The 20,104-nt window shown below is 57.2% G+C and overlaps 1 protein-coding gene across 2 annotated transcripts in view; it reads left to right on the top strand.

The window, feature by feature from the left end:
• Window positions 1-20,104, top strand: part of DPP10 (dipeptidyl peptidase like 10) — a 305,051-nt gene that overhangs the window by 100,208 nt on the left and 184,739 nt on the right. The window lies entirely within an intron of this gene.

Here is a 20,104-nt window from a genome sequence, read left to right as displayed (position 1 = left end):
AGTAGCAGCACACCGGGTGGTAGGTCGGCTGTCTGCGGGGGTAGTAGTAGTAGTAGCAGCACACTGGGCGGTAGGTCAGCTGTCTGCGGGGGTAGTAGTAGTAGCAGCACACCGGGTGTAGTCGGCTGTCTGCAGGGGTAGTAGTAGTAGCAGCACACCGGGTGGTAGGTCGGCTGTCTGCAGGGGTAGTAGTAGTAGCAGCACACCGGGCGGTAGGTCGGCTGTCTGCGGGGATAGTAGTAGTAGTAGCAGCAGCACACCGGGCGGTAGGTCGGCTGTCTGCGGGGGTAGTAGTAGTAGTAGCAGCACACCGGGTGGTAGGTCGGCTGTCTGCAGGGGTAGTAGTAGTAGTAGCAGCACACCGGGTGGTAGGTCAGCTGTCTGTGGGGGTAGTAGTAATAGCAGCACACCGGGTGGTAGGTCAGCTGTCTGTGGGGGTAGTAGTAATAGCAGCACACTGGGCGGTAGGTCGGCTGTCTGCGGGGGTAGTAGTAGTAGTAGTAGTAGCAGCACACCGGGTGGTAGGTCGGCTGTCTGCAGGGGTAGTAGTAGTAGCAGCACACCGGGTGGTAGGTCGGCTGTCTGCGGGGGTAGTAGTAGTAGTAGCAGCACACCGGGTGGTAGGTCGGCTGTCTGCAGGGGTAGTAGTAGTAGTAGCAGCACACCGGGTGGTAGGTCGGCTGTCTGCAGGGGTAGTAGTAGTAGTAGCAGCACACCGGGTGGTAGGTCAGCTGTCTGTGGGGGTAGTAGTAATAGCAGCACACCGGGTGGTAGGTCGGCTGTCTGCAGGGGTAGTAGTAGTAGTAGCAGCACACCGGGCGGTAGGTCGGCTGTCTGCAGGGGTAGTAGTAGTAGTAGCAGCACACCGGGCGGTAGGTCGGCTGTCTGTGGGGGTAGTAGTAATAGCAGCACACCGGGCGGTAGGTCGGCTGTCTGCAGGGGTAGTAGTAGTAGTAGCAGCACACTGGGCGGTAGGTCGGCTGTCTGCGGGGGTAGTAGTAGTAGTAGCAGCACACCGGGTGGTAGGTCGGCTGTCTGCAGGGGTAGTAGTAGTAGTAGCAGCACACCGGGTGGTAGGTCGGCTGTCTGCAGGGGTAGTAGTAGTAGTAGCAGCACACCGGGTGGTAGGTCAGCTGTCTGTGGGGGTAGTAGTAATAGCAGCACACCGGGTGGTAGGTCGGCTGTCTGCAGGGGTAGTAGTAGTAGTAGCAGCACACCGGGCGGTAGGTCGGCTGTCTGCAGGGGTAGTAGTAGTAGTAGCAGCACACCGGGCGGTAGGTCGGCTGTCTGTGGGGGTAGTAGTAATAGCAGCACACCGGGCGGTAGGTCGGCTGTCTGCAGGGGTAGTAGTAGTAGTAGAAGCACACCGGGCGGTAGGTCGGCTGTCTGCGGGGGTAGTAGTAGTAGTAGCAGCACACTGGGCGGTAGGTCGGCTGTCTGCAGGGGTAGTAGTAGTAGTAGCAGCACACCGGGTGGTAGGTCGGCTGTCTGCGGGGGTAGTAGTAGTAGTAGCAGCACACCGGGTGGTAGGTCAGCTGTCTGTGGGGGTAGTAGTAGTAGTAGTAGTAGCAGCACACCGGGTGGTAGGTCGGCTGTCTGCGGGGATAGTAATAGTAGTAGAAGCACACCGGGCGGTAGGTCGGCTGTCTGCGGGGGTAGTAATAGTAGTAGAAGCACACCGGGCGGTAGGTCGGCTGTCTGCGGGGGTAGTAGTAGTAGTAGCAGCACACCGGGCGGTAGGTCGGCTTTCTGCGGGGGTAGTAGTAGTAGTAGCAGCACACCGGGCGGTAGGTCGGCTTTCTGCAGGGGTAGTAGTAGTAGTAGCAGCACACCGGGCGGTAGGTCGGCTGTCTGCGGGGGTAGTAGTAGTAGTAGCAGCACACCGGGTGGTAGGTCGGCTTTCTGCAGGGGTAGTAGTAGTAGTAGCAGCACACCGGGTGGTAGGTCGGCTGTCTGCAGGGGTAGTAGTAGTAGTAGCAGCACACCGGGTGGTAGGTCGGCTGTCTGCGGGGATAGTAATAGTAGTAGAAGCACACCGGGCGGTAGGTCGGCTGTCTGCGGGGGTAGTAATAGTAGTAGAAGCACACCGGGCGGTAGGTCGGCTGTCTGCGGGGGTAGTAGTAGTAGTAGCAGCACACCGGGCGGTAGGTCGGCTGTCTGCGGGGGTAGTAATAGTAGTAGCAGCACACCGGGCGGTAGGTCGGCTTTCTGCGGGGGTAGTAGTAGTAGTAGCAGCACACCGGGCGGTAGGTCGGCTTTCTGCAGGGGTAGTAGTAGTAGTAGCAGCACACTGGGCGGTAGGTCGGCTGTCTGCGGGGGTAGTAGTAGTAGTAGCAGCACACCGGGTGGTAGGTCGGCTTTCTGCAGGGGTAGTAGTAGTAGTAGCAGCACACCGGGTGGTAGGTCGGCTGTCTGCAGGGGTAGTAGTAGTAGTAGCAGCACACCGGGTGGTAGGTCGGCTGTCTGCGGGGATAGTAATAGTAGTAGAAGCACACCGGGCGGTAGGTCGGCTGTCTGCGGGGGTAGTAATAGTAGTAGAAGCACACCGGGCGGTAGGTCGGCTGTCTGCGGGGTTAGTAGTAGTAGTAGCAGCACACCGGGCGGTAGGTCGGCTTTCTGCGGGGGTAGTAGTAGTAGTAGCAGCACACCGGGCGGTAGGTCGGCTGTCTGCAGGGGTAGTAGTAGTAGTAGCAGCACACCGGGTGGTAGGTCGGCTGTCTGCAGGGGTAGTAGTAGTAGTAGCAGCACACCGGGTGGTAGGTCGGCTGTCTGCGGGGATAGTAATAGTAGTAGAAGCACACCGGGCGGTAGGTCGGCTGTCTGCGGGCATAGTAGTAGTAGTAGCAGCACACCGGGCGGTAGGTCGGCTGTCTGCGGGGGTAGTAATAGTAGTAGCAGCACACCGGGCGGTAGGTCGGCTTTCTGCGGGGGTAGTAGTAGTAGTAGCAGCACACCGGGCGGTAGGTCGGCTTTCTGCAGGGGTAGTAGTAGTAGTAGCAGCACACTGGGCGGTAGGTCGGCTGTCTGCGGGGGTAGTAGTAGTAGTAGCAGCACACCGGGTGGTAGGTCGGCTTTCTGCAGGGGTAGTAGTAGTAGTAGCAGCACACCGGGTGGTAGGTCGGCTGTCTGCAGGGGTAGTAGTAGTAGTAGCAGCACACCGGGTGGTAGGTCGGCTGTCTGCGGGGATAGTAATAGTAGTAGAAGCACACCGGGCGGTAGGTCGGCTGTCTGCGGGGGTAGTAATAGTAGTAGAAGCACACCGGGCGGTAGGTCGGCTGTCTGCGGGGGTAGTAGTAGTAGTAGCAGCACACCGGGCGGTAGGTCGGCTTTCTGCGGGGGTAGTAGTAGTAGTAGCAGCACACCGGGCGGTAGGTCGGCTTTCTGCAGGGGTAGTAGTAGTAGTAGCAGCACACCGGGCGGTAGGTCGGCTTTCTGCGGGGGTAGTAGTAGTAGTAGCAGCACACCGGGCGGTAGGTCGGCTTTCTGCAGGGGTAGTAGTAGTAGTAGCAGCACACCGGGCGGTAGGTCGGCTGTCTGCGGGGGTAGTAGTAGTAGTAGCAGCACACCGGGTGGTAGGTCGGCTTTCTGCAGGGGTAGTAGTAGTAGTAGCAGCACACCGGGTGGTAGGTCGGCTGTCTGCAGGGGTAGTAGTAGTAGTAGCAGCACACCGGGTGGTAGGTCGGCTGTCTGCGGGGATAGTAATAGTAGTAGAAGCACACCGGGCGGTAGGTCGGCTGTCTGCGGGGGTAGTAATAGTAGTAGAAGCACACCGGGCGGTAGGTCGGCTGTCTGCGGGGGTAGTAGTAGTAGTAGCAGCACACCGGGCGGTAGGTCGGCTTTCTGCGGGGGTAGTACTAGTAGTAGCAGCACACCGGGCGGTAGGTCGGCTGTCTGCGGGCATAGTAATAGTAGTAGAAGCACACCGGGCGGTAGGTCGGCTGTCTGCGGGGGTAGTAATAGTAGTAGCAGCACACCGGGCGGTAGGTCGGCTTTCTGCGGGGGTAGTAGTAGTAGTAGCAGCACACCGGGCGGTAGGTCGGCTTTCTGCAGGGGTAGTAGTAGTAGTAGCAGCACACTGGGCGGTAGGTCGGCTGTCTGCGGGGGTAGTAGTAGTAGTAGCAGCACACCGGGTGGTAGGTCGGCTGTCTGCAGGGGTAGTAGTAGTAGTAGCAGCACACCGGGTGGTAGGTCGGCTGTCTGCGGGGATAGTAATAGTAGTACTACTACTACTACCCCTGCAGACCGCCGACCTACCGCCCGGTGTGCTTCTACTACTATTACTACTACTACCCCCGCAGACAGCCGACCTACCGCCCAGTGTGCTGCTACTACTACTACTACCCCCGCAGACAGCCGACCTACCGCCCGGTGTGCTGCTACTACTACTACTACTACTACCCCCTGCTACTACTACTACTACCCCTGCAGACAGCCGACCTACCACCCAGTGTGCTTCTACTACTATTACTACCCCCGCAGACAGCCGACCTACCGCCCGGTGTGCTTCTACTACTATTACTACTACTAGTAGTAGTAGTAGTAATAGTAGTAGCAGCACACCGGGCGGTAGGTCGGCTGTCTGCGGGGGTAGTAGTAGTAGTAGTAGTAGCAGCACACCGGGCGGTAGGTCGGCTGTCTGCGGGGGTAGTAGTAGTAGTAGCAGCACACTGGGCGGTAGGTCGGCTGTCTGCGGGGGTAGTAGTAGTAATAGTAGTAGAAGCACACCGGGCGGTAGGTCGGCGGTCTGCAGGGGTAGTAGTAGTAGCAGCACACCGGGTGGTAGGTCGGCTGTCTGCGGGGGTAGTAGTAGTAGTAGCAGCACACTGGGCGGTAGGTCAGCTGTCTGCGGGGGTAGTAGTAGTAGCAGCACACCGGGTGGTAGGTCGGCTGTCTGCAGGGGTAGTAGTAGTAGCAGCACACCGGGTGGTAGGTCGGCTGTCTGCGGGGGTAGTAGTAGTAGTAGCAGCACACTGGGCGGTAGGTCAGCTGTCTGCGGGGGTAGTAGTAGTAGTAGCAGCACACCGGGTGGTAGGTCGGCTGTCTGCAGGGGTAGTAGTAGTAGCAGCACACCGGGCGGTAGGTCGGCTGTCTGCAGGGGTAGTAGTAGTAGTAGCAGCACACCGGGCGGTAGGTCGGCTGTCTGCGGGGATAGTAGTAGTAGTAGCAGCAGCACACCGGGCGGTAGGTCGGCTGTCTGCGGGGGTAGTAGTAGTAGTAGCAGCACACCGGGTGGTAGGTCGGCTGTCTGCAGGGGTAGTAGTAGTAGTAGCAGCACACCGGGTGGTAGGTCGGCTGTCTGCGGGGATAGTAATAGTAGTAGAAGCACACCGGGCGGTAGGTCGGCTGTCTGCGGGCATAGTAGTAGTAGTAGCAGCACACCGGGCGGTAGGTCGGCTGTCTGCGGGGGTAGTAATAGTAGTAGCAGCACACTGGGCGGTAGGTCGGCTGTCTGCGGGGGTAGTAGTAGTAGTAGCAGCACACCGGGCGGTAGGTCGGCTTTCTGCAGGGGTAGTAGTAGTAGTAGCAGCACACTGGGCGGTAGGTCGGCTGTCTGCGGGGGTAGTAGTAGTAGTAGCAGCACACCGGGTGGTAGGTCGGCTTTCTGCAGGGGTAGTAGTAGTAGTAGCAGCACACCGGGTGGTAGGTCGGCTGTCTGCAGGGGTAGTAGTAGTAGTAGCAGCACACCGGGTGGTAGGTCGGCTGTCTGCGGGGATAGTAATAGTAGTAGAAGCACACCGGGCGGTAGGTCGGCTGTCTGCGGGGGTAGTAATAGTAGTAGAAGCACACCGGGCGGTAGGTCGGCTGTCTGCGGGGGTAGTAGTAGTAGTAGCAGCACACCGGGCGGTAGGTCGGCTGTCTGCGGGGGTAGTAGTAGTAGTAGCAGCACACCGGGCGGTAGGTCGGCTTTCTGCAGGGGTAGTAGTAGTAGTAGCAGCACACCGGGCGGTAGGTCGGCTTTCTGCGGGGGTAGTAGTAGTAGTAGCAGCACACCGGGCGGTAGGTCGGCTTTCTGCAGGGGTAGTAGTAGTAGTAGCAGCACACCGGGCGGTAGGTCGGCTGTCTGCGGGGGTAGTAGTAGTAGTAGCAGCACACCGGGTGGTAGGTCGGCTTTCTGCAGGGGTAGTAGTAGTAGTAGCAGCACACCGGGTGGTAGGTCGGCTGTCTGCAGGGGTAGTAGTAGTAGTAGCAGCACACCGGGCGGTAGGTCGGCTGTCTGCGGGGATAGTAATAGTAGTAGAAGCACACCGGGCGGTAGGTCGGCTGTCTGCGGGGGTAGTAATAGTAGTAGAAGCACACCGGGCGGTAGGTCGGCTGTCTGCGGGGGTAGTAGTAGTAGTAGCAGCACACCGGGCGGTAGGTCGGCTTTCTGCGGGGGTAGTACTAGTAGTAGCAGCACACCGGGCGGTAGGTCGGCTGTCTGCGGGCATAGTAATAGTAGTAGAAGCACACCGGGCGGTAGGTCGGCTGTCTGCGGGGGTAGTAATAGTAGTAGCAGCACACCGGGCGGTAGGTCGGCTTTCTGCGGGGGTAGTAGTAGTAGTAGCAGCACACCGGGCGGTAGGTCGGCTTTCTGCAGGGGTAGTAGTAGTAGTAGCAGCACACTGGGCGGTAGGTCGGCTGTCTGCGGGGGTAGTAGTAGTAGTAGCAGCACACCGGGTGGTAGGTCGGCTTTCTGCAGGGGTAGTAGTAGTAGTAGCAGCACACCGGGTGGTAGGTCGGCTGTCTGCAGGGGTAGTAGTAGTAGTAGCAGCACACCGGGTGGTAGGTCGGCTGTCTGCGGGGATAGTAATAGTAGTACTACTACTACTACCCCTGCAGACCGCCGACCTACCGCCCGGTGTGCTTCTACTACTATTACTACTACTACCCCCGCAGACAGCCGACCTACCGCCCAGTGTGCTGCTACTACTACTACTACCCCCGCAGACAGCCGACCTACCGCCCGGTGTGCTGCTACTACTACTACTACTACTACCCCCTGCTACTACTACTACTACCCCTGCAGACAGCCGACCTACCACCCAGTGTGCTTCTACTACTATTACTACCCCCGCAGACAGCCGACCTACCGCCCGGTGTGCTTCTACTACTATTACTACTACTAGTAGTAGTAGTAGTAATAGTAGTAGCAGCACACCGGGCGGTAGGTCGGCTGTCTGCGGGGGTAGTAGTAGTAGTAGTAGTAGCAGCACACCGGGCGGTAGGTCGGCTGTCTGCGGGGGTAGTAGTAGTAGTAGCAGCACACTGGGCGGTAGGTCGGCTGTCTGCGGGGGTAGTAGTAGTAATAGTAGTAGAAGCACACCGGGCGGTAGGTCGGCGGTCTGCAGGGGTAGTAGTAGTAGTAGCAGCACACCGGGCGGTAGGTCGGCTGTCTGCGGGGGTAGTAGTAGTAATAGTAGTAGAAGCACACCGGGCGGTAGGTCGGCGGTCTGCAGGGGTAGTAGTAGTAGTAGCAGCACACCGGGCGGTAGGTCGGCTGTCTGCGGGGGTAGTAATAGTAGTAGAAGCACACCGGGCGGTAGGTCGGCTGTCTGCGGGGGTAGTAGTAGTAGTAGTAGCAGCACACCGGGCGGTAGGTCGGCTGTCTGCAGGGGTAGTAGTAGTAGTAGCAGCACACTGGGCGGTAGGTCGGCGGTCTGCAGGGGTAGTAGTAGTAGTAGCAGCACACCGGGCGGTAGGTCGGCTGTCTGCGGGGGTAGTAGTAGTAGTAGCAGCACACCGGGCGGTAGGTCGGCTGTCTGCGGGGGTAGTAGTAGTAGTAGCAGCACACCGGGCGGTAGGTCGGCTGTCTGCGGGGGTAGTAATAGTAGTAGAAGCACACCGGGCGGTAGGTCGGCTGTCTGCGGGGGTAGTAATAGTAGTAGAAGCACACTGGGTGGTAGGTCGGCTGTCTGCAGGGGTAGTAGTAGTAGTAGCAGGGGGTAGTAGTAGTAGTAGTAGTAGCAGCACACCGGGCGGTAGGTCGGCTGTCTGCGGGGGTAGTAGTAGTAGTAGCAGCACACTGGGCGGTAGGTCGGCTGTCTGCGGGGGTAGTAGTAGTAATAGTAGTAGAAGCACACCGGGCGGTAGGTCGGCGGTCTGCAGGGGTAGTAGTAGTAGTAGCAGCACACCGGGCGGTAGGTCGGCTGTCTGCGGGGGTAGTAGTAGTAATAGTAGTAGAAGCACACCGGGCGGTAGGTCGGCGGTCTGCAGGGGTAGTAGTAGTAGTAGCAGCACACCGGGCGGTAGGTCGGCTGTCTGCGGGGGTAGTAATAGTAGTAGAAGCACACCGGGCGGTAGGTCGGCTGTCTGCGGGGGTAGTAGTAGTAGTAGTAGCAGCACACCGGGCGGTAGGTCGGCTGTCTGCAGGGGTAGTAGTAGTAGTAGCAGCAAACTGGGCGGTAGGTCGGCGGTCTGCAGGGGTAGTAGTAGTAGTAGCAGCACACCGGGCGGTAGGTCGGCTGTCTGCGGGGGTAGTAGTAGTAGTAGCAGCACACCGGGCGGTAGGTCGGCTGTCTGCGGGGGTAGTAGTAGTAGTAGCAGCACACCGGGCGGTAGGTCGGCTGTCTGCGGGGGTAGTAATAGTAGTAGAAGCACACCGGGCGGTAGGTCGGCTGTCTGCGGGGGTAGTAATAGTAGTAGAAGCACACTGGGTGGTAGGTCGGCTGTCTGCAGGGGTAGTAGTAGTAGTAGCAGCACACCGGGTGGTAGGTCGGCTGTCTGCGGGGGTAGTAGTAGTAGTAGCAGCACACCGGGTGGTAGGTCAGCTGTCTGTGGGGGTAGTAGTAGTAGTAGCAGCACACCGGGTGGTAGGTCGGCTGTCTGCAGGGGTAGTAGTAGTAGTAGCAGCACACCGGGTGGTAGGTCGGCTGTCTGCGGGGGTAGTAGTAGTAGTAGCAGCACACCGGGTGGTAGGTCGGCTGTCTGCAGGGGTAGTAGTAGTAGTAGTAGCACACCGGGCGGTAGGTCGGCTGTCTGCAGGGGTAGTAGTAGTAGTAGAAGCACACCGGGCAGTAGGTCGGCTTTCTGCGGGGGTAGTAATAGAAGCACACCGGGCAGTAGGTCGGCTGTCTGCAGGGGTAGTAGTAGTAGTAGTAGTAGCAGCACACCGGGCGGTAGGTCGGCTGTCTGCGGGGGTAGTAGTAGTAGTAGCAGCACACCGGGTGGTAGGTCAGCTGTCTGTGGGGGTAGTAGTAATAGCAGCACACCGGGTGGTAGGTCAGCTGTCTGCAGGGGTAGTAGTAGTAGTAGCAGCACACCGGGCGGTAGGTCGGCTGTCTGCAGGGGTAGTAGTAGTAGTAGCAGCACACCGGTCGGTATGTCAGCTGTCTGCGGGGGTAGTAGTAGTAGTAGCAGCACACCGGGCGGTAGGTCGGCTGTCTGCAGGGGTAGTAGTAGTAGTAGAAGCACACCGGGCAGTAGGTCGGCTTTCTGCGGGGGTAGTAATAGAAGCACACCGGGCAGTAGGTCGGCTGTCTGCAGGGGTAGTAGTAGTAGTAGTAGTAGCAGCACACCGGGCAGTAGGTCGGCGGTCTGCAGGGGTAGTAGTAGTAGTAGAAGCACACCGGGCGGTAGGTCGGCTGTCTGCAGGGGTAGTAGTAGTAGTAGCAGCACACCGGGCGGTAGGTCGGCTGTCTGCAGGGGTAGTAGTAGTAGTAGCAGCACACCGGGTGGTAGGTCGGCTGTCTGCAGGGGTAGTAGTAGTAGTAGCAGCACACCGGGCGGTAGGTCGGCTTTCTGCGGGGGTAGTAATAGAAGCACACCGGGCAGTAGGTCGGCTGTCTGCAGGGGTAGTAGTAGTAGTAGCAGCACACCGGGCAGTAGGTCGGCGGTCTGCAGGGGTAGTAGTAGTAGTAGCAGCACACCGGGCGGTAGGTCGGCTGTCTGCAGGGGTAGTAGTAGTAGTAGCAGCACACCGGGCGGTAGGTCGGCGGTCTGCAGGGGTAGTAGTAGTAGTAGCAGCACACCGGGCGGTAGGTCGGCGGTCTGCAGGGGTAGTAGTAGTAGCAGCACACCGGGCGGTAGGTCGGCTTTCTGCGGGGGTAGTAGTAGTAGTAGCAGCACACCGGGCGGTAGGTCGGCTGTCTGCGGGGGTAGTAGTAGTAGTAGCAGCACACCGGGTGGTATTTCAGCTGTCTGTGGGGGTAGTAGTAATAGCAGCACACCGGGTGGTAGGTCGGCTGTCTGCAGGGGTAGTAGTAGTAGTAGCAGCACACCGGGCGGTAGGTCGGCTGTCTGCAGGGGTAGTAGTAGTAGTAGCAGCACACCGGTCGGTATGTCAGCTGTCTGCGGGGGTAGTAATAGTAGTAGAAGCACACCAGGTGGTAGGTTGGCTGTATGCGGGGGTAGTAGTAGCAGCACACCGGGCGGTAGGTCGGCTGTCTGCAGGGGTAGTAGTAGTAGTAGTAGTAGTAGCAGCAGCAGCAGCACACCGGGCGGTAGGTCGGCTGTCTGCAGGGGTAGTAGTAGTAGTAGCAGCACACCGGGCGGTAGGTCGGCTGTCTGCGGGGATAGTAGTAGTAGTAGCAGCACACCGGGCGGTAGGTCGGCTGTCTGCGGGGGTAGTAGTAGTAGTAGTAGTAGCAGCACACCGGGTGGTAGGTCGGCTGTCTGCAGGGGTAGTAGTAGTAGTAGCAGCACACCGGGTGGTAGGTCAGCTGTCTGTGGGGGTAGTAGTAATAGCAGCACACCGGGTGGTAGGTCGGCTGTCTGCAGGGGTAGTAGTAGTAGTAGCAGCACACCGGGCGGTAGGTCGGCTGTCTGCAGGGGTAGTAGTAGTAGTAGCAGCACACCGGGTGGTAGGTCGGCTGTCTGCGGGCATAGTAATAGTAGTAGCAGCACACCGGGCGGTAGGTCGGCTGTCTGCAGGGGTAGTAGTAGTAGTAGAAGCACACCGGGCGGTAGGTCGGCTGTCTGCGGGGATAGTAATAGTAGTAGAAGCACACCGGGCGGTAGGTCGGCTGTCTGCGGGCATAGTAGTAGTAGTAGCAGCACACCGGGCGGTAGGTCGGCTGTCTGCGGGGATAGTAATAGTAGTAGAAGCACACCGGGCGGTAGGTCGGCTGTCTGCGGGGGTAGTAATAGTAGTAGAAGCACACCGGGCGGTAGGTCGGCTGTCTGCGGGCATAGTAATAGTAGTAGAAGCACACCGGGCGGTAGGTCGGCTGTCTGCGGGGGTAGTAGTAGTAGTAGAAGCACACCGGGCGGTAGGTCGGCTTTCTGCGGGGGTAGTAGTAGCAGCACACCGGGCGATAGGTCGGCTTTCTGCGGGGGTAGTAGTAGTAGTAGAAGCACACTGGGCAGTAGGTCGGCTGTCTGCGGGCATAGTAGTAGTAGTAGCAGCACACCGGGCGGTAGGTCGGCTGTCTGCGGGCATAGTAATAGTAGTAGAAGCACACCGGGCGGTAGGTCGGCTGTCTGCGGGGGTAGTAGTAGTAGTAGAAGCACACCGGGCGGTAGGTCGGCTTTCTGCGGGGGTAGTAGTAGCAGCACACCGGGCGATAGGTCGGCTGTCTGCGGGGGTAGTAGTAGTAGTAGTAGCAGCACACCGGGCGGTAGGTCGGCTGTCTGCGGGGGTAGTAGTAGTAGTAGCAGCACACTGGGCGGTAGGTCGGCTGTCTGCGGGGGTAGTAGTAGTAGTAGCAGCACACCGGGTGGTAGGTCGGCTTTCTGCAGGGGTAGTAGTAGTAGTAGCAGCACACCGGGTGGTAGGTCGGCTGTCTGCAGGGGTAGTAGTAGTAGTAGCAGCACACCGGGTGGTAGGTCGGCTGTCTGCGGGGATAGTAATAGTAGTAGAAGCACACCGGGCGGTAGGTCGGCTGTCTGCGGGGGTAGTAATAGTAGTAGAAGCACACCGGGCGGTAGGTCGGCTGTCTGCGGGGGTAGTAGTAGTAGTAGCAGCACACCGGGCGGTAGGTCGGCTTTCTGCGGGGGTAGTAGTAGTAGTAGCAGCACACCGGGCGGTAGGTCGGCTTTCTGCAGGGGTAGTAGTAGTAGTAGCAGCACACCGGGCGGTAGGTCGGCTGTCTGCGGGGGTAGTAGTAGTAGTAGCAGCACACCGGGTGGTAGGTCGGCTTTCTGCAGGGGTAGTAGTAGTAGTAGCAGCACACCGGGTGGTAGGTCGGCTGTCTGCAGGGGTAGTAGTAGTAGTAGCAGCACACCGGGTGGTAGGTCGGCTGTCTGCGGGGATAGTAATAGTAGTAGAAGCACACCGGGCGGTAGGTCGGCTGTCTGCGGGGGTAGTAATAGTAGTAGAAGCACACCGGGCGGTAGGTCGGCTGTCTGCGGGGGTAGTAGTAGTAGTAGCAGCACACCGGGCGGTAGGTCGGCTTTCTGCGGGGGTAGTAGTAGTAGTAGCAGCACACCGGGCGGTAGGTCGGCTGTCTGCGGGCATAGTAATAGTAGTAGAAGCACACCGGGCGGTAGGTCGGCTGTCTGCGGGGGTAGTAATAGTAGTAGCAGCACACCGGGCGGTAGGTCGGCTTTCTGCGGGGGTAGTAGTAGTAGTAGCAGCACACCGGGCGGTAGGTCGGCTTTCTGCAGGGGTAGTAGTAGTAGTAGCAGCACACCGGGTGGTAGGTCGGCTGTCTGCGGGGATAGTAATAGTAGTAGAAGCACACCGGGCGGTAGGTCGGCTGTCTGCGGGGGTAGTAATAGTAGTAGAAGCACACCGGGCGGTAGGTCGGCTGTCTGCGGGGGTAGTAGTAGTAGTAGCAGCACACCGGGCGGTAGGTCGGCTTTCTGCGGGGGTAGTAGTAGTAGTAGCAGCACACCGGGCGGTAGGTCGGCTGTCTGCGGGCATAGTAATAGTAGTAGAAGCACACCGGGCGGTAGGTCGGCTGTCTGCGGGGGTAGTAATAGTAGTAGCAGCACACCGGGCGGTAGGTCGGCTTTCTGCGGGGGTAGTAGTAGTAGTAGCAGCACACCGGGCGGTAGGTCGGCTTTCTGCAGGGGTAGTAGTAGTAGTAGCAGCACACTGGGCGGTAGGTCGGCTGTCTGCGGGGGTAGTAGTAGTAGTAGCAGCACACCGGGTGGTAGGTCGGCTTTCTGCAGGGGTAGTAGTAGTAGTAGCAGCACACCGGGTGGTAGGTCGGCTGTCTGCAGGGGTAGTAGTAGTAGTAGCAGCACACCGGGTGGTAGGTCGGCTGTCTGCGGGGATAGTAATAGTAGTAGAAGCACACCGGGCGGTAGGTCGGCTGTCTGCGGGGGTAGTAATAGTAGTAGAAGCACACCGGGCGGTAGGTCGGCTGTCTGCGGGGGTAGTAGTAGTAGTAGCAGCAAACCGGGCGGTAGGTCGGCTTTCTGCGGGGGTAGTAGTAGCAGCACACCGGGCGGTAGGTCGGCTTTCTGCAGGGGTAGTAGTAGTAGTAGCAGCACACCGGGCGGTAGGTCGGCTGTCTGCAGGGGTAGTAGTAGTAGCAGCACACCGGGCGGTAGGTCAGCGGTCTGCAGGGGTAGTAGTAGTAGTAGCAGCACACCGGGCGGTAGGTCGGCTGTCTGCGGGGGTAGTAGTAGTAATAGTAGTAGCAGCACACCGGGCGGTAGGTCGGCTGTCTGCGGGGGTAGTAGTAGTAGTAGTAGTAATAGTAGTAGCAGCACACCGGGCGGTAGGTCGGCTGTCTGCGGGGGTAGTAGTAGTAGTAGTAGTAGCAGCACACCGGGCGGTAGGTCGGCTGTCTGCGGGGGTAGTAGTAGTAGTAGCAGCACACTGGGCGGTAGGTCGGCTGTCTGCGGGGGTAGTAGTAGTAATAGTAGTAGAAGCACACCGGGCGGTAGGTCGGCGGTCTGCAGGGGTAGTAGTAGTAGTAGCAGCACACCGGGCGGTAGGTCGGCTGTCTGCGGGGGTAGTAGTAGTAATAGTAGTAGAAGCACACCGGGCGGTAGGTCGGCGGTCTGCAGGGGTAGTAGTAGTAGTAGCAGCACACCGGGCGGTAGGTCGGCTGTCTGCGGGGGTAGTAATAGTAGTAGAAGCACACCGGGCGGTAGGTCGGCTGTCTGCGGGGGTAGTAGTAGTAGTAGTAGCAGCACACCGGGCGGTAGGTCGGCTGTCTGCGGGGGTAGTAATAGTAGTAGAAGCACACCGGGCGGTAGGTCGGCTGTCTGCGGGGGTAGTAGTAGTAGTAGCAGCACACCGGGTGGTAGGTCGGCTGTCTGCGGGGATAGTAATAGTAGTAGCAGCACACCGGGCGGTAGGTCGGCTGTCTGCAGGGGTAGTAGTAGTAGTAGCAGCACACTGGGCGGTAGGTCGACGGTCTGCAGGGGTAGTAGTAGTAGTAGCAGCACACCGGGCGGTAGGTCGGCTGTCTGCGGGGGTAGTAGTAGTAGTAGCAGCACACCGGGCGGTAGGTCGGCTGTCTGCGGGGGTAGTAATAGTAGTAGAAGCACACCGGGCGGTAGGTCGGCTGTCTGCGGGGGTAGTAATAGTAGTAGAAGCACACTGGGTGGTAGGTCGGCTGTCTGCGGGGGTAGTAGTAGTAGTAGTAGCAGCACACCGGGCGGTAGGTCGGCTGTCTGCGGGGGTAGTAGTAGTAGTAGTAGTAGCAGCACACCGGGCGGTAGGTCGGCTGTCTGCGGGGGTAGTAGTAGTAGTAGTAGTAGCAGCACACCGGGCGGTAGGTCGGCTGTCTGCGGGGGTAGTAGTAGTAATAGTAGTAGCAGCACACCGGGCGGTAGGTCGGCTGTCTGCGGGGGTAGTAGTAGTAGTAGAAGCACACCGGGCGGTAGGTCGGCTGTCTGCGGGGGTAGTAGTAGTAGTAGTAGAAGCACACCGGGCGGTAGGTCGGCTGTCTGCGGGGGTAGTAGTAGTAGTAGCAGCACACCGGGCGGTAGGTCGGCTGTCTGCGGGGATAGTAATAGTAGTAGAAGCACACTGGGTGGTAGGTCGGCTGTCTGCGGGGGTAGTAGTAGTAGTAGTAGTAGAAGCACACCGGGCGGTAGGTCGGCTGTCTGCGGGGGTAGTAATAGTAGTAGAAGCACACTGGGTGGTAGGTCGGCTGTCTGCAGGGGTAGTAATAGTAGTAGAAGCACACTGGGTGGTAGGTCGGCTGTCTGCGGGGGTAGTAGTAGTAGTAGTAGTAGAAGCACACCGGGCGGTAGGTCGGCTGTCTGCGGGGGTAGTAATAGTAGTAGAAGCACACCGGGCGGTAGGTCGGCTGTCTGCGGGGTTAGTAGTAGTAGTAGTAGTAGAAGCACACCGGGCGGTAGGTCGGCTGTCTGCGGGGGTAGTAGTAGTAGTAGCAGCACACCGGGCGGTAGGTCGGCTTTCTGCAGGGGTAGTAGTAGTAGTAGCAGCACACTGGGCGGTAGGTCGGCTTTCTGCAGGGGTAGTAGTAGTAGTAGAAGCACACCGGGCGGTAGGTCGGCTGTCTGCGGGGGTAGTAGTAGTAGTAGTAGTAGAAGCACACCGGGCGGTAGGTCGGCTGTCTGCGGGGGTAGTAGTAGTAGTAGAAGCACACCGGGCGGTAGGTCGGCTGTCTGCAGGGGTAGTAGTAGTAGTAGAAGCACACCGGGCGGTAGGTCGGCTGTCTGCGGGGGTAGTAGTAGTAGTAGTAGTAGAAGCACACCGGGCGGTAGGTCGGCTGTCTGCGGGGGTAGTAGTAGTAGTAGTAGCAGCACACCGGGCGGTAGGTCGGCTGTCTGCGGGGGTAGTAGTAGTAGTAGTAGCAGCACATCGGGCGGTAGGTCGGCTGTCTGCGGGGGTAGTATAGCGCTGGAGCTGGTAATGGACAGTCTGAGGCGCAGGACTCAACCAGACAAGAAATATAAACAATTAATGTAGTTTTCTTTTATTTTTGGTTCAGGACTGGGTATTCTGGGTGTGTAGGACTCTTGTCAAGTCTAAAATAATAATAATATTAATAATAATGGGGATTTGATACAAAAAAAGGGAAAACGGTGTAAGTGCCGGGTGCACCTGGGAACTAGAGCGGGACGGTATTATTAAGGTTATATGTGCGGGAAATGGTTTCCTACAGAAACGTAGCCAGAAATTGAGAACAAAAGGTAAAATTGGTTAAAATGAGGACGGCGTAGATAAAGAAGATTATAGATAACAAAAGAAAACGTAACAAAAAGTGGGAATAAAAATACTCAGTTACAGATGGGTGAAAAAGCAGCATAATGAGTGCCTGTGGCCTCGGGCAAGATGAAGTCCCTGAGTGTGATGCCGGCAGTATGCTGAATGGGACCATGGTGAACACGGACCATGTGTGACTGACGGGAAGCAGAACCCCTGGGGTGTGCCACCAGGCCGCGCCCTCAGAAAGAGGGGTGGGGTCTAGTACTGGAAGGCGTGGTCTGCATAATGAGGGGCTGCAGTGTCCGGCGAGAAGGAAGAGACTGGTCGGGAGCGTGAGAGCATGAGGGGAAAGGGTTAACCGGGGGGGTTACTGAGGAATGAAGCGGAGTATTGTGAGAGCTGACGACGAGGCTGAATGATGAAGAGATGAGGAGAATTCAGGGCGAGCGCGCGGTGGGGAGACTTGTGGGAGAGACATAGATTTCCGAAGCGTTTCCTCTCTCAGCTCACAGAGGCTTGGGCTCCGAGGTCTGCAGAACGTTTCTCTTCTGTACCGTTCTGAAATGACGTCTTCTGTCCGTGTGATGTTCCCGGAGGGATCTGTGTCATGACTCCTGAGACTGGATATAGACGGATGTACTGTAGAGCGCGCTCAAGTCGATGACACGTGTAGCACACTCGCACTCAGGTCGATGACACATGTAGTGCACTCCGGTAGATGACACGTGTAGCGCACTCGGGTAGATGACACGTGTAGAGCACTCACACTCGAGTAGATGACAAGTTTATCGCACTCGCACTCCGGTCGATGACACATGTAGTGCACTCAGGTAGATGACACGTGTAGCACACTCGGGTAGATGACACGTGTAGCGCACTCAGGTAGATGACACATGTAGTGCACTCAGGTAGATGACACGTGTAGCACACTCGCACTCAGGTCGATGACACATGTAGCGCACTCAGGTAGATGACACGTGTAGCACACTCGCACTCAGGTCGATGACACATGTAGTGCACTCCGGTAGATGACACGTGTAGCGCACTCGGGTAGATGACACGTGTAGAGCACTCACACTCGAGTAGATGATAAGTTTATCGCACTCCGGTCGATGACACATGTAGTGCACTCAGGTAGATGACACGTGTAGCACACTCGCACTCAGGTCGATGACACATGTAGTGCACTCCGGTAGATGACACGTGTAGCGCACTCGGGTAGATGACACGTGTAGCGCACTCACACTCGGGTAGATGACACATGTACAGGTCGATGACACATATGTAGTGCTCTCACACTCGGGTAGATGACACATGTAGTGCACTCAGGTAGATGACACGTTGTAGCGCACTCGGGTAGATGACACGTGTAGAGCACTCACACTCGGGTAGATGACAAGTTTATCGCACTCGCTCTCAGGTCGATGACACATGTAGTGCACTCAGGTCGATGACACGTGTAGCGCACTCACACTCGGGTAGATGACACATGTACAGGTCGATGACACATATGTAGTGCTCTCACACTCGGGTAGATGACACGTGTAGCGCACTCAGGTTGATGACACATGTAGCGCACTCGGGTAGATGACACGTGTAGAGCACTCACACTAGGGTAGATGACAAGTTTATCGCACTCGCACTTAGGTCGATGACACGTGTAGCGCACTCAGGTCGATGACACGTGTAGCGCACTCAGGTAGATGACACGTGTAGCGCACTCAGGTCGATGACACGTGTAGCGCACTCACACTCGGGTAGATGACACGTGTAGCGAACTCGGGTACATGACACTTGTAGTGCTCTCACACTCAGGTCGATGACACATGTAGCACACTCGCACTCAGATGACATGTGTAGCGCACTCGCACGCAGGTCGATGACACATGTAGTGCACTCACACTCGGGTAGATGACACATGTAGCGCACTCAATAAGGTCAATGACACATGTAGCGCACTCACACTCAGGTAGATGACACATGTATAGGTCGATGACACATTTAGTGCACTCAGTGAGGTCAATGACATATATAGCGCACTCGGGTAGATGACACATGTAGTGCACTCACACTCAGATGACACGTTTAGCGCACTCGCAAGCAGGTCGATGACACATGTAGTGCACTCACACTCGGGTAGATGACACATGTAGTGCACTCACACTCGGTCAGATGACACATGTAGCACACTCAGTAAGGTCAATGACATATATAGCGCACTCACAGGTAGATGACACATGTAGTGCACTCGGGTAGATGACACATGTAGTGCACCCAAGTAGATAACACGTGTAGCGCACTCACACTCAGGTCGATGACACATATAGCGCACTCGGGTAGATGACACATGTAGTGCACTCACACTCGGGTACATGACACATGTAGTGCACTCACACTCGGGTAGATGACACGTAGCACACTCAGTAAGGTCAATGACACATGTAGTGCACTCACACTCAGGTAGATGACACATGTATAGGTCGATGACACATGTAGTGCACTCACACTCAGGTAGATGACACATGTAGCGCACTCAGTGAGGTCAATGACATATATAGCGCACTCACAGGTAGATGACACATGTAGTGCACTCGGGTAGATGACACGTGTAGTGCACTCAGGTAGATGACATGTGTAGTGCGCCCGGGTAGATGACACATGTAGTGCACCCAAGTAGATAACACATGTAGCGCACTCACACTCAGGTCGATGACACATATAGCGCACTCGGGTAGATGACACATGTAGCACACTCGGGTAGATGACACATGTAGTGCACTCACACTCAGATGACACGTTTAGCGCACTCGCAAGCAGGTCGATGACACGTAGTGCACTCACACTCGGGTAGATAACACATGTAGCGCACTCAGTAAGGTCAATGACACATGTAGCGCACTCACACTCAGGTAGATGACACATGTATAGGTCGATGACACATGTAGTGCTCTCACACTCGGATAGATGACATATGTAGCACACTCAGTAAGGTCAATGACACATGTAGCGCACTCACACTCAGATAGATGACACATGTATAGGTCGATGACACATGTAGTGCACTCACACTCGGGTAGGTGACACATGTAGCGCACTCAGTAAGGTCAATGACACGTAGCGCACTCACACTCAGGTAGATGACACATGTAGCGCACTCAGGTAGATGACATGTGTAGCGCGCCCGGGTAGATCACACGTTTAGTGCATCCGGGTAGATGACACATGTAGCGCACTCACACTCAGGTCGATGACACATATAGCGCACTCGGGTAGATGACATGTGTAGCGCGCCCGGGTAGATCACACGTTTAGTGCATCCGGGTAGATGACACGTGTAGCGCACTCACACTCAGGACGATGACACATATAGCGCACTCGGGTAGATGACATGTGTAGCGCACTCACACTCAGGTCAATGACACATATAGCGCACTCGGGTAGATGACACGTGTAGCGCACTCGGGTAGATGACACGTGTAGCGCACTCTGGTAGATGACACGTGTAGCGCACTCGGGTAGATGACACGTGTAGCGCTCTCGGGTAGATGACACGTGTAGCGCACTCACACTCAGGACGATGACACATATAGCGCACTCGGGTAGATGACATGTGTAGCGCACTCACACTCAGGTCGATGACACATATAGCGCACTCGGGTAGATGACATGTGTAGCGCACTCACACTCAGGTCGATGACACATATAGCGCACTCGGGTAGATGACACGTGTAGCGCACTCACACTCAGGTCGATGACACATATAGCGCACTCGGGTAGATGACACGTGTAGCGCACTCACACTCAGGTCGATGACACATATAGCGCACTCGGGTAGATGACATGTGTAGCGCACTCACACTCAGGTCGATGACACATATAGCGCACTCGGGTAGATGACATGTGTAGCGCACTCACACTCAGGTCGATGACACATATAGCGCACTCGGGTAGATGACATGTGTAGCGCACTCACACTCAGGTCGATGACACATATAGCGCACTCGGGTAGATGACACGTGTAGCGCACTCGGGTAGATGACACGTGTAGCGCACTCGGGTAGATGACACGTGTAGCGCACTCGGGTAGATGACACGTGTAGCGCTCTC

The sequence above is a fragment of the Bufo bufo genome, chromosome 7, assembly GCF_905171765.1.
Source record: "Bufo bufo chromosome 7, aBufBuf1.1, whole genome shotgun sequence".
Taxonomy (NCBI): domain Eukaryota; kingdom Metazoa; phylum Chordata; class Amphibia; order Anura; family Bufonidae; genus Bufo; species Bufo bufo.
Note: the sequence above shows the minus strand (reverse complement) of the source record. Positions and strands in the feature narration are given on the sequence as shown.